The sequence below is a fragment of the Vombatus ursinus genome, unplaced genomic scaffold (genome assembly GCF_900497805.2).
Source record: "Vombatus ursinus unplaced genomic scaffold, bare-nosed wombat genome assembly UNPS02014797.1, whole genome shotgun sequence".
Taxonomy (NCBI): Eukaryota; Metazoa; Chordata; class Mammalia; order Diprotodontia; family Vombatidae; genus Vombatus; species Vombatus ursinus.
In genome coordinates this window covers 13814539-13840866 of record NW_020954575.1, presented here as the reverse complement: position 1 = coordinate 13840866, position 26328 = coordinate 13814539, and the positions used below count along the sequence as shown (strand labels likewise).

Sequence of the window (26328 nt, the reverse complement as noted above, 5' to 3'; positions counted from 1 at the left end):
AGAGAGAGAGAGAGAGAGAGAGAGAGAGAGAGAGAGAGAGAGAGAGACGCAGTATAGGTAGGTAGATACTGTTATTGTTGTTGTTGTTGTTGTTTGTCCTTTGTTCTTGAAGAGGACCATGACATCAGGGAAGTGATACCATGACATGCAAGTGAATTGGGTTTAAATAAGGGAAGGCTGCACAAAGTCACCAGCTTCCTTTTCTCCTCCAGAGTTATCTGGGTCCAATGGTAACATACAGATCAGGACGATTAGAGATGGGCCTGGATATAGTAGGAGATCTTAGACTTTTTTAAGCTAAAGTCTTTAACAGGTCTCAGTTTGACTGAGGCAGTACCCAATCAGTAATTAAGGCTAGGTAAGAAATGAGGCAGAGAATGGTATAGATAGATGGGCAAACTGATATATAGATAGGCAGATAGGTAAATAGATAGATAGATAGACAGGTAGGTAGGTAGATAGATAATTTATTAAGTACTTAGTATATCCAGGCTAGCCTGTGCTAGGCACTGGGAATACAAACACAGGCAAACAAGGAAGTCTCTGCCATGAGGGAAATTACATCCTAACAGGGGGAATGTAACATACAAAAGAGGGAGGGGTAAGCATCATTTGGAAATGGTGGCTGAAAAGTGACCTGGAAGCCTGGTTCCAGGCAAGTTAGGTTCACCTATTAGAGCTCAGGATGGTTCTGGAGAGAGTCCAAAGTTCTGAAGCTGCCTCTACTAGTTCTGTAGACCAATAAAACCTTAGCACTGGATTCCCACTAATGCTTCAAAGTAGACTAAACAAATCTATCAAAGGCAATCCCTCTTATGTCCAAGATTGGCTGTTGGGAGTACCTGCCAATAAAGTCCTATTTTGATATTTCATAATGGTGAGACCCTGAATTCATGAAGGTTATGACTGTACAGGGCTGTTGACCTAGAAAGATCTGAGCAATGGACTATGTATCTGTCTTCTCAAGACCATGCTCATGTTGGGTCAATGGATGCTAATTTTTTTTAAAGCCATGGCAACTCATGAGAACTATCTATAAAGGTGCAGTGGTTGTGATCTTCATTGAGGGGTACCCACAACTATGAAATCCTTGAATTAGCAAAGTCATATCATGGAATATTAATATATAAGATGAACCATTGGACATAAGCCAAAACACATCCAACCAGGAGGAATTAAATTAGAAAGGAGCCAGAGAGTCAGATTGAATACATATCTGTGTGCTTGAGTGGAGACTGTGTGTGGGGATTGTGTGGGTAGAGTTACCGAAGTCGGCTAAAGAAAAAAATCATTGTAGACTGTACTTTGAGAATAACCATACAACAACTATCACAGTGTCAGGATCTAGGACGTGCATCTGGATCAGAAGTGGTGAGCCAGCATTTGTCATATGGTGATATTTTGTATAGCTTCTGAGTCTGCCTGGTAACTATAACAACATAGAAAGGATGCCCTTGCAGAAACTACTCGAGAGAGTCCAAGCTAAGACAGAAGCCATGGATGTCTGCTTACCACCTTCCTTTCATCAAGGGTTGGTCACCCCCCCACCTCCCCACCTCCCACCCCCTACAGTATGGTAGTAATGAATCTGTGTACATACATAAGGTGTGTGTGTGAAAATGAAACTCTGTAAATTTTGTAAATCAGAATTCAGTGTCCAATTTCCTCCCTATTAATTTCACGTTGCAAAATTTAGTAGCGTGGCCAACAGCAACAGCAGAACCACTTAAACAGTGGTGCTAATATGGTACAGTGGAAAGAAAGCTTATTTTGGAGTCCAAAGAACTGAGTTAAATTTGTGAGTTTAAGTGCCACTTATTGCTTGCGTGGCTTTACACAAGTCATTTAACCTCTCTGTTTCTCAGTTTCCTCATCTGTAAAATTTTAGAAGATTTGAGTAGTTAATAATAATAGATAGTATTCATAGGGCACTTTACAAATATTATCTCATTTGATCCTCACAACTATCCTGGGAAGTAGACAGATGCTCTTATTCAGTGGCATAAAACTCATATAGAAATGGGAGACACTAAATCACACTGTGGGCTGTATATTGGCTTATAAAATCATATTTTAACATTATCTATGTTTAATGTATTTTTATTTACTGTGTTAAAATTTTCCCAATTAAATTTTATCTGGTTTCTGAGTATTTATTGCTTCTATTCTTATTATTCCCATTTTATAGATGGGGAAACTTAGGTGACAGAGGTTAAGTGACTTGCCCAGAGTCACAGAGCTAGAAAGCATCCGAGGTCAGATTTGAATTCAAGTCTTCCTAGCCACACCACTATGCCACTGAACCACCAAGCTGCTTCTGAGCAGTTGAACATCTGTTGAGTTTATGGTCTTGGTCAGCTCTGAGTCTATCCTCTTCTTCAAATCAGGTCCCAGAGAACTCCAAGCTATGGGAATCTCCTCCACTGCAGGATCCTTGCATGCAGCTTCAGACAATCTCTCAGTCTCCACAAGAACAAAATGTCTGTCTTGCCCTTGCCTTATAATGCTGTAATAAGAGCTCATATTAATATAGCTCCAACTTGCAGCTCCAAACTTACTTTCTCTAAAACAACCTTTGAAGTAGGAAGTATAAGCACTATTTTTCCATTTTACAGAAGGGGAAACTGAGTCTCAGAAAGATGAATTGCTTGTCCATGGTATACTGTTAAAAAGCAACAAGCCCAAGAAGATCTTCTAGGTCTACATCTTGTGATTTTTCTACTATACGTGAAGCTCATTTAGAGAAAATTCTAGCTGTAACTACAAGGCAGAAACTCACAGAAGAGGATTCTTGGGATCAGGTGTGGTGGCTTATCTGGTTGGGTATATGGTTGAAGGACTATACCAGGGGTGGGGAACCTGCGGCCTTGAGGCCACATGTGACCTTCTAGGTCCTTGGGTGCAGCCTTTTGACTGAGTCCAAGTTTTACAGAACAAATCCTTTTATTTGCTCTGTGAAATTTGGATTCAGTCAAAGGTCCACATTTGAGGACCTAGAGGGCCATGAGTGGCCTTGAGGCTGCAGATTCCCTACCCCTGTACTATACCAAGCACTGGTAAAATCACACAGCTGCATGGGGCAGATTGGTTTTCTGTGAAAATGGATAATAGTTTAGACTCAACATCTGCTCCCTGCTAAGTCAACAAAGGAATGGCTAGTAAGTGATGCCCATGCAAGGCAACTGGGGAGACCCTGGCAGATGCCAGCACCTCTTATCACTGCTGGTCTCTGGCTATTTGTCCTAGCCTGACTAAGTCCTTGTGAGCTAAAGATTAGTTAGGAAAGAAATTCCACGTAAAATGACCCTGCCCAAAACATTTATCAGGCCTGAGACTATTTTTCTCTTCTTTTTGTAAATTCCCTTCTGCTCTGGGCTGGGCCTAACACAGGCCAGGCCCTGGTAGTTTAAATTCAAAATTGGAATGAAGTAAGACACTCATAGGTCATAGAGTTAATGAAAGACAGTTTCTTAGCAATAGTAATAGGGTATTCAACAAACACAGGCACTGGGGACATCTTAAGTTAATTCACCTGAGTCTGTCTCACTTGTCTTGAGTTACCCATCGTGTTCTACTAGCTGAGCATCGGAATGTTCTTCTCAGGTCCCGAAACAGGTATAGTGGAATACTGGAAGAAGTGCTAGGCTTGGAGTCAGGAAGACTTGAGTTCAAATCTACTGTCAGATATTTACTAGCTTTGTGATTCTTGGAAAGTCACTTAATCTTTATCTGCCTCAGTTTCCTCAACTATAAAATGGGGATAATAATAGCACATGCCACCCAAGGCTACTGTGAAGATATTTATAAAGTGCTTTACAAACCCTAAAGTGCTATATAAATGCTAGCTATTATTATTATACTCAGATGATGAGGAAGTGATATCAGCCATTCTCTGAACCAAGTCTAGAGGAAAGTATCAATGTCTTTTAAGCAACAACTACCCTAACTTGCAGGGAAGGCATGTTGGGTAGGGAGGTAACAGTAGGAGGTAATTTTCCTAGTGTAACTTCCATTCCCATTGCTTTCCCCCAGAGGTAATCAGGGAAGAAAACATAATTTGTTGGGTCACTTTCAGTAGTGTCTGACTCTTCATGACCCCACTTGGGATTTTCTTGACAAAGATGCTAGTGTGGTTTGCCATTTCCTTCTCCAGATCATTTTACAGATGAGGAAACTGAGGCAAATAAGGTTAAGTGACTTGCCCAGGGTCATCCAGCTAGTATCTGAGACTAGTTTGAATTCATGAAGATGAGTTTTTCTGATTTCAGGCTCAGCATTCTATCCACCGTGACATGTTCTTAATTGTGCTTTTCTTGGCACACTTTGCTTAGTATTGCTGGTTGAGTGGTTGGTTGTATCACTGCTAGCATGTCCATATGTGTATGATATGAGCGAATGCTACCGCTTGGACAATGCAGAGGGGACCAAAGATAACATCTGGATTTAGTAGAGTGAAGAATGCGAGAGATCATTTGTTTCCATATCATTAATGTTTATTTTTTTTTCTTTTATTCAGGCTTCAAGTCTCTCTGTTCAATATTTTTATGTGTGGGGTACATAGCTGTTTAAGGATGTTGCTTTTACAGGGATGCCAGGACCAGGCAATATCTGGTTGGCTTCATTGCCAGCATGATCTGGATTGGTTGGATTGTAAAAATGAGTCAAACACTGGAGCCATATAGAAAGTTGAAAAGAGAAAAGAGGGAGAGAGAGAAATGGCAGCTGAGGTAAGCACCCAGCTGTACCTGTCCCCTTCCTCTTGCTAATGTCGGGTTTGCAACAGTCAGGTGGCACCCCATATGCATTAAACTCTGGGACATTTGAGCAGTACCTATTTTCAGCTTGGAGGTAACAGGCACATACAGATGATGAGTCAGACCCTGGAGTAGAGTTCCTGGGACTTTGGAGGTGGATTATACTGTTGTCCTGTTCAGCCATTCAGTTGTAGCCATGAAAATCACAGAAAGCCTCTGTAGCACTCCCTGATCCCTATATCTACCAACTGTGGTGAGAAAATTTCCTGTACCATTTTCCTGAGAGGTCTGTTATAAGACACTGTGCTTCTGGGTTGGATGGCTGAATTAAGAGGGAGGAAATGGACTCCAACCTGAGAGCAGGTTTTTAAGTGTGTGTGTGTGTGTGTGTGTGTGTGTGTGTGTGTGTGTGGGGAAGTAATGGCTTTTTTCATGATACAAGTGGCTAATAGAGTCTTGATTCTTACTAAACTTTCATTCAATATAATTAAATTGTTATTTAACCATGACCTTGAGGTAAATGACTGAAACACATTTGGATTTGAAAGGACCAGGAGAGGCTAGCATGTGGGAGTGGAGCTGATGAATGGTACAATTATGAGTGACTCATGCCTCTAGAAAAAAATAGTCTAGGTTGTGACAGTAAAGAGTAAAGTATGGGGTGATTGACAGCTAACTGAGTCATGGACCTGATTTGATGACTTTTTCAGTCATTTCAGTTGTGTCCAAACTCTTCATTACCCCACTTGGGATTTTCTTAACAAAGATACCGAAATGTTTTGCCATTTCCTCCTCCAGCTCATTTTATAGATGAGGAAACTGAGGTAAAGAGGATCAAGTGACTTGCCCAGGGTCACACAGCTAGTGTGTCACACAGATATTTATCTGAGGCAAGATTTGAATTCAGGTCTTCCTGACTCTAGACCTGACACTTTGTCCACTGCTCCACCTAGCTGTCTAGCTTGATGGCAGGGTCTAACTATTACAGTACTTATAGAAAGTTTCAGGAGGGCAACATGATCTTGACTTTAAGTCAGAAGACCTAGCTATGCAACTTAGAGTAAGTCACTTCTCTCTCACTCTCAGTTTCCTCATCTGAAAAATGAAGAAGTTGGATTTAACATTCCCTAATATTCTTTCCAGTTTTAACTCTTGAAAATATCATATTTCTATAGAAAGAAAAATTCTCTTCTAGGTATAAGTTGCTCCCTGGGACAGAGTAGTATTCTTAGGGAAGCATATTTGGCTTATGTCTATAGAACTCCAAAATATCTGTTTGATTTTACTGTGAGGGACAATGAAATAAAGCTACTTTATTGTAAACAAAATAAGCAAAATAATGGCTGATTTAATTTTCTACTTCTCATCTGGATATTATGTTCTTGTCCAGGCACACTCACTCTCTTCAACACTGCTTTGTTTATATGTATGTGCATGTATATGTATATATGTATATATGTGTGTGTATATACATATGCATATATATATATATATATATATATATATGTACTCAGCAAGTTCCTTGAATCCTCAGAAAATGAATGACCTGAGCCCATTTAGTGTCTCGCTGATGACCTGCCCCCTAAGACTCAATTCAGTGGAAAACGTTACACAGGTCAGTTCCTGTAGACCAAACATAGTGTCACAAAAAAAAGAGCTGGAGAGGGCCTAACATTATGTATTACAATCATCTCATTTTATGGAGGGGAAGTTGAGGTCCATGGATGGGAATGTCTTGCTTAAGGTCACACAAGTTATAAGTGAATGAGCCAGGATTTGAGTCCTGTTCATGTGGTTACTGGTGAGGGAAGATAAAGACAATTAAAAAAATTAGGGTATACTGAGGATGACAAGAGGACCAAGTCAGGGTATATGGAGGTGATGCTAACTGACAACAGACAGAAGATAGTGCTACTTGATGCTTAATTTGCTTCTGTTTTCTCCGCCAAGGAGAATGATTTTTGGATTGGAAAGGTCAGAATTTGAACAGCTAATTGGGAGTTGATCCCCAAGGTAAGTAAGGAGATAGCAGGACAGATTCTGACTGTTTGTGATGAATCCAGGCCCTTGATTCAGATGAAATACATCCTTAGATAATGAAAGAATTGATAGATGTGAGTGTTGAGTCACTGTTGATGATATTTAAAAGACTGGAGAACAGGGAAAGTGCCACAGAACTGAAGCAAGGCAAGTGTGTTTTCCTGATTTTTAAATAAGGGAAGAGAAACAAATCTAAAACTTGATTGACTGGTAAAATTCTAAAATATATTATTAAAGAGAGGGTTACTGAATACACATAAAAGAAAGAGGTGATCAGAAATAGATTATGATCCATTAAACCTTATTATCTTTTTTGACATGCTACAGCTATAGTTCATTTAGTTTTTAGCAAAGCACTTGATTAAGTATTTTGTAGTATTCTTGTGGACAAGAAAGAAAGATGTAGGCTAAGTAACAGTATAATCAGGTGTATTCAGAGTCAGTTCAATGAGTGAGCTCAAAGAACAGTCATTATTGGCTCATTGTCAATTTGGAAGGAATTCTCTTGTGGAATGCCTCAGGATGTTGTGCTGTCTTATACATACATACATACACACATGCATGCATACATGCACACATGTATACATATACATACACACACAATGACTTGGATAAAGACATGTGGATGGTAATTTGCTGATGATACAAAGCTGAGAGGGATAGCTAACACATGGAATGATAATCAAGATCCAAAAATATCTTAACTGCATAGAGCATTGGACTAAATTTACTGAGATGACACTTTAGAGGGATAAAGATAAAGTTAAGGTAAAAAAAAACTTTACAAATTCAAGATTAACAAGGTATCTGTAGGTAGCTGATTGTTTGGAAAAGTGATAGGGCTTTTTGTGGTCTGCAAGCTCAGTATGAGTTAGCAGTGTGATGTGATTGCCAAAAAAAAAAACCTCATGTGATCTGGGACAGCATTACAAGAAACAAAGGTTTGAGGTGATGGTCTCTCTATGACTTATTTGCCAAGTGGAGGAAGGTGATGGACAAAGGCAACACTGGTTTAGAATAGACAATTTTATTTTAAAATCTTAACAAGAAGAATAATAGATGATTTTGAGTAGGAATGCCTCTTAAAGTAGAGAAAAGCTGCAGAAAGTAAGACCAGTTTAAAGAATGCTTGGCAATAGTTCCAACTAAGTGAAGTCATTAACCCAAGAGCCTTTAAGGATAAAAATTGAAGGAGGACAACAAACAGAAGAAAAGTGGAAAAGATCTGTAAAAGATAACCATAATAAACTATTTTCACCACCAAAGGCAGTGTAACCATCACTCTTAGAACTTAGACACCACAGTCCCAGATGTATTTACAGGAAGGTAGAAATGACAATAAAGGGAACAAAATTGTGAAAAGCAGTTATACTGGACCAAATATATATAGAGAACATATATGCTGGAGAAGATAAAATTCTGAGGGTGCTTAGAGATTGAGATGCAAGTGATTTGGTGAAGGGGAACATACCAGAGGCATGGAAAAATACTCAAACTTTGCCAATAACAACAGCAACAACAAAATGACCAGGAAAAGATCAACAACTATAACTATAATCTCTCCCCAAGACAAAATCATTATATGGGTCACCTATACAAGAATAGAGTACAATCTCTATGAAACTATTAGAAGGGTGCAGGCAGGATTTTTCAGATATTATTCAACCAAATCTTTACCATTTTTAATTGACTAGAAGATGTAAAGAATACAGGTTCCCAGTGTGCTTATTGTTTATTGATTACAAAAAAGAATTTAATTCAGTAGAGAAAAATGCCACCTTAAAGCTTCTTTTCTAACAAGCTATCTCCCAGCTACATATCAAAATTATTCAAGATTGCTATAAAGATATAATAATAGGAATAACCTAAAGGGTCATTGTATGACCCTTTGATCATAAACATCAGGTTATGTATGAACAGAATAGGAAGAAGCATGTTCACCCAAAGTGACTGCCCCTGTGGTAGGAGAGCTCCAGCTCTGAGTCCAAAAAGTAGCAGCTTTTGTGTGAATGTGAAGCCCAACAGATGCTCCCGCTTTTGGATATTTGTGCTGGTTGCACTGAGACTTGGAATACCGGAAGAAATTTGTAACCATTCAAAAGAGTTTGGCTTGGCCAGTCACCCAGAAAGGGCCAAATGGTTGAAGAATGTCAAGCTCTCAGATTATGACATGCATTTGAATGTACACCTGACAGAGACAATCTACTGGTACCTGTATCTAGGACAGACAATAGATATGAACAGTGAGTTGGGCCTAGAATTGAATAAGAAGAAGTCAGATTGAACTGCCTCACAGAAACTGCAAAGCTTCTTCAGTATCTCTATGCTTGCCATGGAAACAAAGGTCCATCAACTTAGTGCCAATATTGTAATGGTGGTGCTGCATAGCAGCAAGACACAGAATATAATGCAGCCAGCTTTCCTCCTTCTGTACAACTCTGGGTATTATAATAATAATAATAATGAAAATAATGACAACTAACATTTCTATATCACTTCAAGTTTTACAAAATGCTTTACATAAGTTATCTCATTTGACTATTATAACAACCCTTTAAGTTAGATATTAGGTCAGTTTTTTACAGTTGAGGAAACTGAGGAAAACAGATGTTAAGTGACTAGTTCAGGGTCAAATAGTTTGTAATTATTATTATTATTTTTGGTGAGGCAATTGGTGTTAAGTGACTTGCCTAGAGTCACACAGCTACTAAGTGTTATGTGTTGGAGGCCAGATTTGAACTCAGGTCCTCCTGACTCCAGGGCCAGTGCTCTATCCAATGTGCCACCCAGCTGCCCCTGCTTATAATTATTTGAATCAGGATTTGAACCCAGGTATTCCTGACTTCAAGTTCCGGATTTTATCTATTGTGCTACCTAGCTGTTATCAGGCTTGTAGGTGGTACAGAGAAGCAAGTGGATAGCTCAGTGGATAGAGCCTGGAGTCAAGAAGGACTGAGTTCAAATTGGATCTCAGATATACTAGTTGCATGATTTTGGGCAAGTCATTTAACCTCTGCTTGCCTTGATTTCATCAACTGCAGAACGGTGATAATAACAGCACCTATCTTGTAGGGTTATTGTGAGGATTAAATGAGATGATATTTGTAAAGCACTCCCTCTCACCTGGGGGAAATTTTTTAAGGTATAGGTTCAGTTAGATGGCCTTTGAGGTCCTTCCCAACCTTGACATTCTGTGAGTATGAGCCTTCAAATCTCAGGTTCCCATTAGGATAAGAGTTTCCCCTCCATCCTCTGTATGTGTGCTTTGGCTTTGCATATACACAGTCTGATCATCCTTAGGGAGTTGAACTCAGTAGAACCAATGCTGGATTTAGAGTGAGAGAATCCAAGTTTGAATCCTGCCTCTATAACTTGCTTCTTTCATAACTTTGGTCCAGTTAGTTAACCTCTTAAGCTTCAGTTTCTTCATCTTTAAAAATGAGAGACTTGGGATAGATCACCTCCGTGGTTGCTCTAAGCTCTATGATACTGATGTAGTTCCCACCCCTTAACCCTGTTCCTTTCAGTGCCACGGACTGGAGGTCTGACAGAGAGGGAGTGTGTGCTTTCTTTGAGAGGGTTTTCTGGTTCTTATAGGTTTGGGGCACGAGGGAGTTTTTCCCTGGTTGGAGGTAAGACTGACCTCAAAGATGGTGAAGCATGGCTTCCAAGACAGAGCCCTGCCTCAAGTCCTTTTGCCGACCTTTACCAGAGTGGATTGACTATCAATGCAAAAGCCACTGTCCCCTTGACCTATGCTCAAGGCGCTCCAGATGCTAGAGACATACGATGTAGAGAAGTGACAGTCCGAAGTCCATCAGGCATGAAATAATGAGGATGTTTTGGTGAGACTGGTTTGGGCTCCCTTGGAATTCTGGAGCTGAAACCCATTCCTTTCCTCGGCTTTCATCTCTTTCCTGCCATTGTCCATTCCAACAAAGAATGGGAGGGAAGGGAGAAAGCCCCTCTCAGAGGTACTGAGTGTCTAGTATCAATGATTGTTATCCTTAAAGTGCTATTTTGGACTCCTTGTTATGCATTTGAAATTGCATCAAAACTAGATAACGAACATATTTGTGATAACTACTTAGTTTAATTTGGTGGAGATGTTTTAAGGGAAGGTGATACACTAGAAGGGAGGATGTAAATTACTGAAGGTTTGTAAATTCAATTTAGGGCAGCTAGGTGGTGAAGCAGATAGAGTGCTGGGCCTGGAGTCAGGAAGACCTGAGTTCACATCCAGTCTCAAACATTGACTAGCTGTATGACCCTGGGCGAGTCATTTCATCCTGTTTACCTCAATTTCCTCATCTGTAAAATGAGTTGGAGAAGGAAATGCAAACCACTGCCAAGAAAACCCTAAACAAGGTCACAAAGCTGAACAACAATAACAACAAATTCACTTTGGATTTTGTTAGTTCAAACTGGCTGTGAGGGAGGGAGGGGATAATGGAATCACTCATTAAATAGAGTTTTGGCCAAATTGGCCTTATTTCTGTTGCTCACACAAGACACTCTATCTCCTGTCTCTGTTCCTGCACTGTCTGTTCCACTGATGAGTTCCTTCTGGAGTCTTCATTTTGGGGAGGGGCCCCACTTGGCTCAGCTTCATTCCCCTCCTGCCTAAGCTTCAGACTCTCTGGACTTCAACACCATGCCGTTCCCCAACATGGACACATCTCCCCTCCACTCTTATGGCTCCCTTTTGTAGGTTTTTCCCCATTAAAATGTAAGTTCCCTGAGGGCAGGGACTATTTTCTTCTTCTTCTTCTTCTTCCTCCTCCTCCTCTTCCTCCTCCTCCTCCTCCTCCTCCTCCTCCTCCTCCTCCTCCTTCTTCTATTTGTATCTCTAGCACTTAGCACAGTGCCTGGCACATAGTAAGCACTTAATAAATGCTTGTTGCTTTGCTTTGACCAACTCCTGGAATGCATTTCTTTTTCCCCTCCACCTCCCTCTCTTCCTTCAAGATGCAGCTCAAACACCACCTTCTGAATGAAGCTCTCCCTACCTCCTCCACTCCTCCTTCCTAAACTATCTGGTATTTAATTACTTTGGATTTCATTTATTTACTTTATATTTATTCTGCGTATCATTATAAATGTACCCCTTCTCTTTCCCATTAGCATGTAAGCTCTTTTAAAAAGGGATTATTTCATTCTTTGCATTTGTATCCTGAGTCCTACCATAATGCTTGGTATATAATAGCACTTAATAAATGGTTGGGGAGTGGAGGGGAGGAAAAGAGAGAGCAGAAGAGGAGAGAAGAGGAGAAGAGAGAGGAGAAAAAAAAGGGAGGAGAGAAAGGAAGAAGAGAGAGAGGAGAAGGGAGGAGAAAAGAGGGGAAGAGAGGAGAATTGGCCACAGTATGGAGAAGTGGAAAGAGTATTGCCTTTGGAGTCAGGACTTAATTTCCAATCTTGCCTCTTCTATTTTACTCCCTGTGTGACCTTGGGCAAGTCACTTTACCTCTTTAGAATTCAGTTTCCACATATAGAAAAGAAAGAGGCCCTGGATGGCTCCTATGGTTCCTCCCAGCTCTAAATTTATGATCTTACAGATTTGAACTAGTAGCCGTGGAGGTGTTTAAGTGACCAAAAAACGCAGCCATTTTCCCTTTTGCCCTGGAATGTTGTGCACATAGAAGGGCAGTGATTTAATAGAGAACTTCTGGCCTCCTCTGGTGAAGGTAGAGTGGGCTCTCCAAGTATGGGAAGCTCTGCTTCTGTTCCTCTGCTGGCCCCATCTGGTGGTTAAGCAACGCGAGCGAGGTGGGCAGGTGGACAAATACAGGAGCTGGGCTAGTGAAAGGGTTTCTATGACCATGCCAAATAGATCCAGAACCAACCTTTTCTGTGCCCCAGATGTAAGTGGCATGCTACTCCAGCTCTGCAGCCTTGTGACTGTGAGGTCAGGCCTGGATGAACCAAAGCTGATTTTGGCACTCGTAATTGTCTGTCTAAGTTTTCATTGTGTCATTTGGTCGATTTAATGAGGCCTGAACTTAAGCTGTTTTAGGTCTGAAGTTTAACACATTGAATAGGAAGGGAAAGCGTTCTGCATAATTTTATTAAAAGGTCAATGTGATTTGTTTAACTGAGCTTGCATTAGATGCACATTGGTTACTCTGTTGTGGGGCTAATCTTTTATTTCATTTTATTTGGGCAGGAGGAAGAAAAATGAAAGACATAGCAGATGGGTTTGTTGGAGCAAAGAGAAAAAGTAGTTGCATTTTTCCTGGGTTACAGAATACCTGAAGATTTGGAGAGGGATAATGTGTAGAGAAAGGCTTCTAGGAGGAGTAGGGGAAAGACATGTCCTTGAACATAACCTTTTGACTTTCTTTGTAGAGTGATAGCAGTAGCTTTGTTGAAGGTATGTTCATTCTGGGATTACCCACAGACCGGATCTCCTTGCAGTTCAGTTTAGGGAGAGGTATTTACTTTAAGATTTCCATGGATTTCTGATCTCATAAATGGGAATACTCCTTCCAGCTGTTCAAATGGCAACCCATGCATGCTCTCTCATCCTGTGGGACCCTCGTCTATGTCAATCAGTGGTAGTATCTTCACATCAATCACAGCTCAGTGGGAAGGACACTGGATTTAGAGCTGGAGGACTTGCCCTTTCTCTTCCATTTGCTATGTGTGACCTTTGGCAAGTAGCTTAATGCCTCTGAACCTCAGCTTCCACATGTACAAAATGAAAGGGCTGGGCTAGATGATCTCTAAGGCCCCTTTCAGCTGTCCTTAGAAATTTCATTCTCCATTAGAATGTATGCTCTTTGAGGGCAGGGAATGCTTATGTCTTTCTTTATGTTTAGGAATACATTATCTATTGACTGTCAGACTGGTTCTAGGGATTGTCCTATAGCAGGTCTGCACAACATATGGCCTGCAGGCCTCTTGACTTGTGGGGCTGCCAAAGGATTTCAGGCCGCCTGAGAAAAATGTAGGCTTGCCACTGCACACTCTCCTGTTTGTCACGTGTGGCAACTAACCATTGTCAGTTTGACTCTAGTCTAACCTATCTGCAACCCAAAGAAGTTGACAAGTTGTGTAGGTCTGTCTGCTACGTAGAACAGTGGATAGAGTACCAGGCTTAGAATCAGGAAGATCTGAGTTCAAGTTTGGCCTGAAGAAATTAAAATTATTCAGTATCATTTAGTAAATGACCCTATTTCTGTATTACTACCCCATTTTGTCAAACTACTTTTCTCTTTTTGAATTAAACTAATCAATGCAGTTTTCCCTCCAAGTTAGTTTAAAGGTGTAGTTGAAAGGAAAAGTTGTTATTATTCATGCCATTAGCTCCTGAGACATCTGCTTGTTGTCTGTAAGCCCCAACCAGCTTAACCTGGTGCCATACCCCAAAAGACAAGTCATCTGTCCTTGCCTGTCCTTGTGTAATTAGGGGAGTTTGATCTCCCTCAAGGGGACAACTAACCTGGTGGTTCAAATCTCCTAGCCAAGATTACAAGAGGCAGAGGAATGCCATAAAACAATTAACATTCTTTAATTGTCAGAGAAGGGCATGATTAGCCACACCAGAATGCCAACCCACTTTTCTCAATATAGCCAATAGTAATGTTCCCCAAGTACCCAGACCCCCTCCATTCCTGCCTGTCAATACAGAGGGCTCCCTCCTTCTCACTGGGGTCACTGGCCTTATTGAAGTGACTTGTCTGACTCACTTTGTTAGCAGTTGTATGAGTCACCGTTAATAAATTGATTTTGCTCGGATTATGTTCCTTAGTTTACCTTTATTGCATTTATTCTCCACAGGCCTCAGACACTAACTACATAACCCAGGACAAGCTCTTTACCTGCTGTATGCCTCAGTTTTCTCAACTGCAAATGGTGATAACAATAACACTTACCTCCTAACATTGTTTTCGGGATCAAACATTAGGTCTTTTTTTTTTTTTAGGCACATTTTGTTGTTGAGTCATTTCAGTTGTGTCTGACTCTTTGGGACCCCTTTTGGGGTTTTCCACAAAGAGACTAGAGTGGTTTGCCATTTCTTTCTCTAGCTCATGATGAAGAAACTGAGGCAAATAAGATTAAGTGACTTGCCCAGGATCACACAGTTAGTAAGTGTCTGAGGCCAGATTTGAACACAGGAAGATGAGTCTTCCTGACTCCAGGCCCGGTATTCTACTCACTGTGCTGGCTAGCTGCCCCACACCTGACATTGGGTCTCTCCATTTCAACTTTGGGTGACACACAATTTTAATTCCTTGGAGGCTGTGGAATTCCATGACTTCCAGCCATACAATGTGACCAGAAGAATACTGGTGCAACAAAGATGGTGCCTTGTTTCAGGTTGAAACTTGGAGACATTTAGAAGGCTGATATTTAGTACTACTGTCTTCCAAGGCTTATCATACGATCTTGGATTTAGAGCTGGAAGAGACGTTAGATGCTTTCCCCCTGAGCTTATCTTCTATCTACCTCTGGAAGACAGAGTGAGGCTGATGACTTTGTGCAACTCTGCCTCACTTAAGTCCAATTCACGCTCCAGTCGAGACATCACCCCACTGGTCCTCTTCAAAAACGAAGGACAAACAATAACAACCACCACCTTCCCTCTATTTGTAGATGTACTTTGCAAATCTTCCATCTACTATAGCTCGTATGTGCTTAATTTTTTTTTTAATGTTGTCTCCCTCATTAGGATTTGAGCTGCTTGAAGGTGGGGGACCTGTTTTTGCCTTTCTTTGTATCTCCAGTGCTTAGCATGGTGCCTGTCATCTATTTAGCATTGAAGAAATGCTTGTTGACTCACTGATTAATTAGTCTCCCTGCATCCAATCTTTCCCCTCTTCTGCACACAGCTGCCAAACAGACAATCCTCAAATATAGCCTGTTTATTCCATTCCCTTTTTCACAAAGCATCAGTGGTTCCCCGTTACTTTTAGGACAAAATACAATTTTCTCTGTTTGGCATTTAAAGCCTTTTTGCAAGGGAAAAGGATAGGGCACCGGACTTGGTCTCAGAAAGACCTGGGTTTAAAATCCTGCCTTAGACATTTTCTAGCTGTGTGACCCTGGACAAGTTACTTAACCTTTTTGTGCCTCATTTTCCTCATTTGTAAAACAACACGGTTGGCCTCAAGGGCCAATAAGGTCCCTTTCAGCTCCAAATCTATGCACAGAGAAGGTCTGAGGGATTTTATACACTTAGATTCTATTGTGTTCTTTCAGGATCATTCACTTAGATTCTCTTTTAACTTTTTTTTTCTTTGTTGGGCAATGGGGGTTAAGTGACTTGCCCAGGGTCACACAGCTATTTAGTGTTATGTGTCTGAAGCCGTATTTGAACTCAGGTCTTCCTGAATTCAGGACCGGTGCTCTATCCACTGCAGCCACCTAGCAGCCCCTTCACGTAGATTCTCCATGAGGAATGGATGACACCTTGCGAAGGTCTGATAAATGTGAGAAGTGTCGGAGAAGGTTTATCATAACCTAGCAAGTTGTTCTTTTAGCCTTGGGGCCTGAAGGGAAGCCCTAGATAGGCAGTTCTGACAAAGACATTTAAAGAAGCTCTTACCAAGTGTTACAAAGGCATGGTCAAGAGCTGGCCTTGATAAACTTTTACTCATCTTCCTTTGTTTTTTATGCAGAGATTCATCAAAAGCACAGCAAGGCCATCCTAATTTTGAATTTGAAACTGTCAACCCCTGGATTTTAGAGTTGGAAGAGACCTTAGAGAAGGGGTGGGGAATCAGGCCTTAAGGCCACATGGGGCCTTCTAAATCCTTAAGTGGGAAAAATTTGGATTCAGTCAAAAGGCTGCACTTAAGGATTCAGAAGGTCCCTTGTAGCCTTGAGGCTGCAGGTACCCCACCTCTGCCTTCGAGGATCATTAGGCCACTGACTGGGTAGTTTTTGCCTTGGCACGCTCCATTAAGTAGAGATATTGCTTGGTCAATTAATAGTCCAAGTAAGAGTGCAGGAAGAATATTTAACCTACCTAAGAAAAACTTGGGTCAACTAGGTGGTGCAGCGCACAGAGCATTGGGCCTGGAGTCAGGAAGACACACTTTCCTGAGTTCAAATCTGGCCTCAGACTCTTACTAGCTGTGTGACTCTCAGCAAATAACTTAACCCTGTTTGCCTCAGTTCCTTCATCTGTAAAATGAGCTGGAGGAGGAAATGGCATACTGCTAGCCAAGAAAACCCCAAATGGAGTCATGAAGAGTTAGGCATGACTGAAAAATGACTGAACAACAAAGAATGTTTAGTGTAGAAAAAAGAGCCTGGGTACAAGAGTCAGGTTTTAGATTTGGTTTTGCCAGTCACAACTTATGAGACATTGGACAAATGACTTCATTTTTAGGATATAGTGTTATGACTGGAAGAGATTTTGGAGGCTGTTGAAGTCTCTTACTTTACGAATGAGGAAACTGAGTTACAGAGAGGCAAAGTGATTTGCCCAGGGTCACATGGCTAGTGTCTGAGTTAGGATTTGAATTCAGGACTTCCTGACTTTATTCATTGCACTACCTATAGCTGCCTATCTCTCTGGTTCTCAGTTTCCTCACTTGAAAAAATTGGAGATAAGAGTAGATAACCACCTAGTTAAATAGGTTCTCTGCTCCTCAGAACTTAGTTATTAGTTTGTATTATTTTGTGGTTTTTAAAGTTTGGTCAAATCTCATTTTTAAAAACAAAATATTAACTGCATGGAAAAAAGTGACAGGTAAACAGAGTTTAAATGACATTTCTAAGCCTTTTCAGTACTGGGGGTGGCTGTTAAGAATTTGAATAAAAGGGAAAAAAGAGAGGAACTCTGACTATTCAAATAGAATAAAATTGTTTTCAATAATATTTTTAGAAGAAAGAACCAATTTCTTATTTTCATTCTTTCAGAAAATACATCGTGTGGATGTGTGTGTGTGTGTGTGTGTGTGTGTGTGTGTGTGTGTGTGTGGCACAACTATGTATATGTCAGGACACTTCAGTTCCAGTCTGGCTCTGACATTTGCTATTGCCATCCTTTGGTCAAATTACTCTCCCTCTCTGGGTCTATTTAATTCCATATGAAACAAAGAGGTTGGATGGATTAACCAGGGGTGGAGAACCTGTGGCCTTGAGGCCACATGTAGTCCTCTGGGTCCTCAAGTGTGGTCCTTTGGCTGAATCCAAACTTCAAAGAATAAATCTCCTTAATAAAAGGATTTGTTCTGTAAAAATTGGACTCAGTCAAAAGGTCACACCCATGGACCTAGAAGGCCCCAGGTGGCCTTGAGGCCGCAGGTTCCTAACCCTGGAAGCACTCACAGAGGGCATTTTCAGCTTTGGCATTCTGTGATTCTATGATCCTTTGAAACAGAAGCTTAGTGATGCCTCACATACCACCCTCCTTTCTTTTTCACATCATTCTTTTCCAGTGACTCCCCTTTTCCCCACAATTGATTCTTCTGATTTAGATCAGCCTTCTTCACAGGCCATCTCAAGTGGTTCATCTAAGTTTCTGGGCAGGGTCAGAGGTAATCTCTGCTGGACAAATGCAGCTTGTGATAGCATGATCATCACAGATTCAGTTACAGCTGATGTGCTTAACTCTAAGTAAACCAACTAAATGAAAAGCCACATTGACACAGATGGTAATTAGAGGGATGATTATTTGCCTTACAAAAAATAATCTTTGTCTTACGAAGTACTCATAATAGCTTTTCCTTAAATAAGTGGTTCCATCACTATATTTGAATTGTGATTTGATTCATAAAAAAAATCAATTTACATAATTTCTTCCCTTTCAGGAAGCATACTTGTTGCATTAAAAAAAATCCATCTAGCTCTTCATACTGTAGGTCATATCATCCAGGTTCCACCACTTAAGACCTTTATACCCTGGACAAGTTATTAGACCTTTTTGGATCTCAGTTTCCTTAGCTGTAAAATGGGAGTGTTGGACCAAATGGTCTCTAAGAATCCTTCCAGCTGGAAACCTATCATCTTATGACACTATTAGAAGTAGCTAATTAATGTAGTGAATAGAGATTTGGATCTGGGGTCAGGAAAACCTGAGTTCAAATCCAGCTTCAGATACCTACTAGTTGTGTGACCTTGGGTAAGTCACTTATCCCCTGTTTGATTCAGTTTCCTCATCTGTAAAACAGAGATAATACCAGAACCTACCTCCTAGGGTTGTTGGGGGAAATCAAATGAGATAATACTGTGAAGTGTTTTGTAAATCTTAAAGTGATATATAAATGCTAGCTATTATTATTTATTGTTATTATTATGTTACTATGTGTCCCCATAAATAACCACATAGAGCAAAAGTAAGAAGACCATTAGCCTATGAGAGAGGCATTATTGTCTTCTCTCCCATTCTAAAATAGTTTAATTTCTGTGTTTTTTAAATGTTTGCTCTTTTTCCACAGGCAATTTCAAATCACATAGAATGTAACACATATTCGGCACTTTGGTTATTTTTTTCAGTTGTGTCTGACTCTTTGTGACCCCATTTGGGGTTTTCTTGGCAAAGATACTAGAGTGGTTTGCCATTTCCTTCTCTAGTTCAGTTTACAAATGAGGAAACTGAGGCAAACAGGGTTAAGTGACTTTCCTAGGGTCACACAGCTAGGAAGTATCTGAGGCTGGATTTGAACTCATGAAGATAAGTATTCCTGACTCCAGGCCCAGCACTCTTAAAGCCTTCCATAAGTTGCCTCTAGATTTCCCATCTAACCTCATTTCCCACTACTCCCCAGTAGTAATGTTCTGCTCTAACCAACGCATACCAGGAAAGCATCTGCCTTATTTGCTAAATGTTTACTGAATAGGGAAGCACTATTCTAGGTGCTGGGGGAAATACAAAGTTTAGATAAGCCATAGATGGCTCCTGGGGGGACAACCATACCTCTAGGGTTTACCTATTTCCCAGGATGGTTTTGAGGCTCAAGAGACATCATGTATGTAAAGACTTTCACAAATGTTAACATGTTGCATAATGTTATTTTACTATTATTAATTGTATTCTTATCTCGTTCAAAAGAGCTCATATAGAAATGGTTCTGAAACAACTATTTTTCCATATTCTTTTATATTTAATGTTCTATGGAGAATTATGTAGGCAGGTTGAAAAAAATTGCTTCTTGTAATTGGATAAAGAATCAGGAAGGAAGTTTGTCTTCCGTAAGCTCCCTGAAAGTATCATAGACATCATTAATATTTTTGGTTCAGAACTCTGTCATTGGCGTAGGCAATCCCTTATGAGGAAATTGCCACTATAAATGCAGGTTGCCACTTGCTTTTCAAGTAATAGTCTTTGAGTTGCCTAGAACATTGAGAGGTTAAGTGACTTACCCAACATCACACAGACAGACTGTGTTAGAAGTGGACTTGAACTTGAATCTGTCTAAAACCGAATCCAGTTCTCTATCTCCTACCTCATACTTCCTCATATTATTCTTATTCTATTATTCTTGTTACTATTGCACTGGAAGGAGTTGTAGATTTGGCATCAGAGGATTTCGGCTCAAGTCTTGGCTTTGCCACATTCTAACTGTCAAATCACAACCTCTCTGGCCTTCTCCATTTGCCTTATCTATGAAATGAGGGGGCTTTCCTTAATGGCAGTAGAACCCTGGGTGATTAATACTTTAGGGACACATCCCCATTGAGGTATCCTTAATGAGGGACAAGAAGGAATGGAGAAAGGATGATCTATGAAGCAGCTGTGAAATAGCCTATGGTAGTCCGTGTGTGTGTGTGTGTGTGCTCACTCTTTCCACTGATACTATGCATATTTATAGAGAGTATAAGTCAAGTTTATGGGAGGAATGTTTAGAAGTTACTCTTCTCACTGTGCCATCTTATTAAATGCCTTTGCTTTGAGTTCATGGTGTCTACTTGTTGATTAAAAAATACTTATTGCATTAAAAAAAAATCCATCTAGCTCTTCATACTGTAGGTCATATCATCCAGGTTCCACCACTTAAGATTGTTGATAACTAAAGATAAGTGTACCAATGCGAGCTCGGGAGCTATACTTTTAGAAGTGGGAATGAAAAGAGTATCTTTGAACCTCGAGGTAATTGTTGCCCTTTGTGGGACCTAAACTTGGAGGGTGTACCCTGAGGGAACAGTACTACATTATTTAAACTCCAGTAGATTTCTATTGCCTTCTGGATCACAAACAAAATGTTCTGTTTGGTATTCACAGCCCTTTAAAACCTAGCCCCCTGCTACCTTTCCAGTCTTCTCACACCTCACTCCCTGACACTCTGTGATCCAGTGAGACTGGCCTCCTGGCTTGTTCCTTGAACAAGACATCCCATCTCTAATTTCTGAGCTTTCTCTCTGGCTATCCCCCATGCCTGGAACACATTCCCTCCTCTTCTCCAACTACTGATCTCCCTGGCTTCCTTTAATTCCCAACTAAAATTTCCCTTTTCTAGAGAAAGTCTTCCCCAACCTGTTTTAATTCCATTGCCTTCCCTCTCTTAATTATTTCCAATTTTTCCTGTATATAGCTTGCTTTGCATATATATTTGCAAGTTGTCTCCCCCATTAGTTTGTAAAGTCTTTGAGGGCAGGGACTATCTTTTGCTTCTTTTTGTATCACTAACAATTATTGAAGTGCCTGGCATATAGCACATGCTTAATAAATGTTTATTGATTAATTAACTGAAAGTGCTGCTGATCTCCCATGCACATTTAGTGATACCCTGAATGATATCTTCATGTGTACCAATTGATAAATAACTGAATGAAATCAAATGACATCACTTCTTCCTCCAAGAATTATGATGATGATGATGATGATGATGATAATGGTTGGCATTTACACAATACTTTACAAATATTATCTGATTTGAACCTCACAACAACCTTGACAGGTAGGTAATATTTTTTTTCCAGCTGAGGAAACTAAGGAAGGCAAAAGTTAAGTGATTTGCTCAAGATCATATAACTAGTAAGTGATTGAGGCTGGGTTTGAACTCAGCTCTCCCTGAATCTGGGTCCAGCTCTTTATCCACTGTACTACTTAGCTGCCAGATGTCCAAACAAAAAAAATTATATTAAATGATTTATTTCATAAATGGCAACATGGCAGGTCCTCAGAGCAGACCAGTGAACCTATACCTTCCATCTCCTGGGCTACATCCAAGATAACTGTCTTATTTTCATCACCTAGTAACTCACTTAACTACAAATAATGTCAGACTTCACTATGCATGAAAACTTAGGGGCACTTACTATGAGGGGAGAGGGAAGGTTTGGATCTTCTCATGAGTAAATAATTTTCTTAAGCAGCAGTTTCCTGCACATAACAAGTGTTTTGGCCATTGGTTTTTTTGTTTTTTCTTTTAAACACTGTCATTATCCCTGCTGGGCATCTACTCTGGTAATGTGAGAAAGGTTGCTGTACCTAGAATGGCTGCATTATATTGTCTGTACATTGGAGCACAAAATACCAGTTGTTCCAGGTGCTCCAGTTACCTCTAACCACAAGGGGCAGGAATTGGGATGGCTTTAGCTCATTTTATAACAGACTCCAGATGGTGCCAAGCATTAGTAAGTTAGATTCCAGCTACTTCTCTTCCTACTCTTCCCTGATGCCATTAGCTACACCAACTCTAGAATTAGAATTAGTGCTAGAAATCTTTTACTATAACATGTTGCAGTTTACAAAGCCTTTTTACATATAAGCCATTATTTGATTCTCACAACTACCCCATGAGCCAAACAAGGAAGGAATGATTATTCCCATTTTGAGGAAACTGAGAACCTGAGAGTTAAAATGACCTACTCAAGGCCATATGGTTGACAAATAATAGCTAGCATTTATAGAATGTTTTAAAGTTTGAAAAGTATATTTACAAATGTTACTTCTTCTCTAAGAGGTAGGTATGAATACTGTCCCAATTTTACAGATCAGGAAACTGAGGCTGAGAGGGGTTAAGTGACTTGCCCAAGATCACATGGCTAGAAAGTATCTGAGGTAAGATTTGAACTCAGGTCATCTTGACTCCAAGTCTTATGCTCTATCCACTGTGCCACCTAGGTGTAAATGGCAAAGCCAAGACTGGAAACAAGATGTTTGGATATTCTATGTAATACACTTTCTTAAAAAAAAAAAAATATATATATATATACATACATATATATATAGAGATAGATACACATACACACATTATATATATAATATATATATATATTATATATATATATATATACACACACATACACATACACGTAAAATGATTAATTATAGTAGAGGCAGTGAGGCAGGTCTCCAGAGCAGACCACTGGACCTCATTGGGAAGGGGGTAATCAGAGATGCTTCACTTAACTGAATCATACTTAAACTTCATATTTCCCTCAGAGCCTTAGTACAGTGCTTTACAAACAGCTGATACTTAATAAGTGCATGTCAAATGAATGACTAAATGAATGAAAATGAAAGAATTTGGGCTTGTGAATCACCATATCACAAAACTTAATAAAATCCTCCCCCCTCCCATTTCTCTATCCCCAACGTGCATGAAGGCAGCACTCCTCATGGATATCTAATATAGATGGAGTTAAAACATAATGAAGGGCCCTGTTGAGTCTTTCATCTTTAACAGTCACACCACTTAATATTAATTGTAAGAGTGCTTAGGAAAAGGAAGAACTATCCAGATAACATTGACTTGGTGGTTGGCAATCTGTTAGATTATATGTTGGAGCTTTCTATGTAATTTCACAGCTTTTCACAATCTCCAAGCTACAAATTCACAATTATTTGAAGACATTTTATTTAATTTTCATGCTTTTTTAATCAAAAAAGTTAAAATATAATAATCTTTTATGGGAGGTTATAAAATATGCTATTTACACAAGAGGTAGAAAAATACCCCTGAGCTGACTATGCTTTATGTATAGTTAGAGAGGACTGCATAGGAATACTGATGAGGAAAGAATAGAGTTATTATCTGAACAGCTTGATTTTTCTGCCTAAATGGTATCTATCTATACTCTATTCCACTTCTGCACTGAAGCAGGTGAGGGAGGAAGGAAGAAAAGAAGCTTTTCATGAGCTCTACAGATAGGCCCTGAAAGCATTCACCTCCTTGACCCACCAAGGCTTATTGTTTTCATGGAGAGGAACAAGGATGGTGGGAGCTATCCAACTATAATCAAGTCAAACCAACAAGCCTTTATTAAGTCCCTACTATGTGCCAGACTCTGTGCTAAATGCTGACAGTAAATATAGCTGGAGCTATAAAGTAAGGACAGCCTTTCATAGTCTTAAAAACATACACATACCAAGGAAAGTTGAATGCAGCTAAGTAAGGAATTTGTGGGATTCAGAGTCCTCTAAGGAAACTTGATTTGGAGTCAAATGACCTAAGTTCAAATCCATTGACAAAAATCACTTAACCTTTCTGGGCCTCAGTTTCCTCCTCTGTAAAACAAAAGGGTTGGACTAGAGGGTTCCTAAGGTCTTTCTTTGACTTTAAAACTATCCTATCATCTTGTCATTGAACCTTGCGTTCTGACCCTGGATGATGTGTTTTCAGTAATCCCCCCAAACTCTCTTAATATACTATTTTCTATCTCATAGCTTAGTAGTCTCAGTGTTGGCTATTGACTCTGGATTATCCACTAATACTCCTGGTTCCTCTCTAATAGGACCTCCCACCTGTAGCTTTTGCCACATTCTCTGTGAGATGAGATGATCTGGTAAATTCCGTGGGAAGTTATGATCTACAGTAGAACCCAACCAGTTGCATGAGAAGAAGACATCTTCTTGTCCCTTTTAACTTTGGTCAGACACTTAGATCTGGAAGCTTAGAGGTTATCTAGTCCAACTCCTCTCTACCAAAAAATGAGGAAACTGAGGCCCAAGGGACCTGCCCAAGGTCACATAGTAGGTAAAGGGCAGAACCAAGATTTGAACAGAGGGTTTCTGACTCCAAATTCAATTCTCTTTCCACTGCATTATACTGCCTCTGATGGCTTGCTTTATAAATCTTCAGTGTTAGAGTCAGAGAAGAGGGAAGGAAATAAGCATTTATTAGGAGCCTACTATATGCCAGACACTCTGCTAAGCACTTTAAAATATTATCTTATTTGATTCTCATAACAAAACTAGGAGGCAGGTGCTATTATTATCTCTACTTTATGGTTGAGGAAATTGAGGCAAACAAGTAAGTGAATTGTCCAAGGTCACATAACTAGTAAATATCTGAGGTCACATTTGAACTCCAGGTCTTCTTTACTTCAGGCCCAGCCACTCTATCCACTGTACCCCCTAGCTGCCTCTAGAAGGGACCTCAAGGAGTTAATGTTCAGTGCTCATTTCACTAAACCACAAATTCCTGTGAGCTTAAAAATGCTTTCACAAATACAGTAATAGTAATGGAGATAACAAAAGCTGACATCTATAGAATACGTTCAGGTTTTCAACACATTTTATAGGCATCATCTCATTTGATCATCACAATAACCCTGTTAAATAGGCATAACAGATATTATCAAATTAGAAGTAACAAGGTACAGTGAAAAGAATCCTAGATTTGGAGTCAGAACAGTTGAATCTCAGATCTGTCACTACTTGGGTGCTCTTTCTTTTTCTTTTTTTCTTTTTTTTTTGGTGAGGCAACTGGGGTTAAGTGACTTGCCCAGGGTCAAGAGCTAATAAATGTCAAGTGTCTGGTCAAGGCTGGTGCTCCATCCACTGTACCACCTAGCTGCCCTATAATGTTGCATTTATTTATTTTACTTTTTTTTTAAATTTTGGAGGTAATGGGGGTTAAGTGACTTGCCCAGGGTCACACAGCTAGCTAGTATGTGTCTGAGGCTGGATTTGAACTTAGGTCCTCCTGACTCCAGGCCCGGTGTTCTATCCACTGTGCCATCTAGTTGCCCTGGTGCTCTTTCTTCTAAAAGAAGCTAGATAGACTTGTCCCTCCAACCTCTCCCCCCAGATCTATTTTGAAGGACCTTCTCAACCCTCCTAGCTTTCTAGGTTGTTATTAGATCAAGTACAAAAAGAAACTATTCTCCTCCCTTCCTCTGGGATTATGAGGGTAAGCATCAGGATGCATCTGCCATTTCTCTTCAGAGTACCTGGAGAGGAATGAATCTAGGTAGATTCCTATGGCTGAGAGGTTGTGTAGACATGAAAAGAAACCACTTCTATGTATAATGCACTTGAGCTAAGTTTCAGGGACATACATAAGAATCTCCTGAAAGGATGTTTCACCCTGTGAAAAAGACTTAGTCCCATTGCAGGCACTTGGAGGTAGCTGGGCTCTGTCCATGGTACTTGGCTACCACTTTTCAAACCTATGTGTAGTTTTTGTACATTAATCTGCGGGACCCAGAATGTTGGTCAAGCGATGTCATTGAGCTTCTCAGACAACACATAGTCCCTCAGCTCCTTACCACCACCCAGAAAAATGATGACCATCATCATTATCATAATTATCATATCAGATGGGCACATGCCCTGGTGACTTTTGTTCATTATAAGCTGCCCCTTGACAAACTGGTTCTTCAGAGTGACTTCTGATGGAATCAAATGCTC

The 26328-nt window shown here is 40.1% G+C and overlaps 1 protein-coding gene across 1 annotated transcript in view; it reads right to left on the bottom strand.

Annotated features, from left to right (window-relative positions):
• CA10 (carbonic anhydrase 10) overlaps positions 1–26328 on the bottom strand; it is a 717389-nt gene that overhangs the window by 10597 nt on the left and 680464 nt on the right. The window lies entirely within an intron of this gene.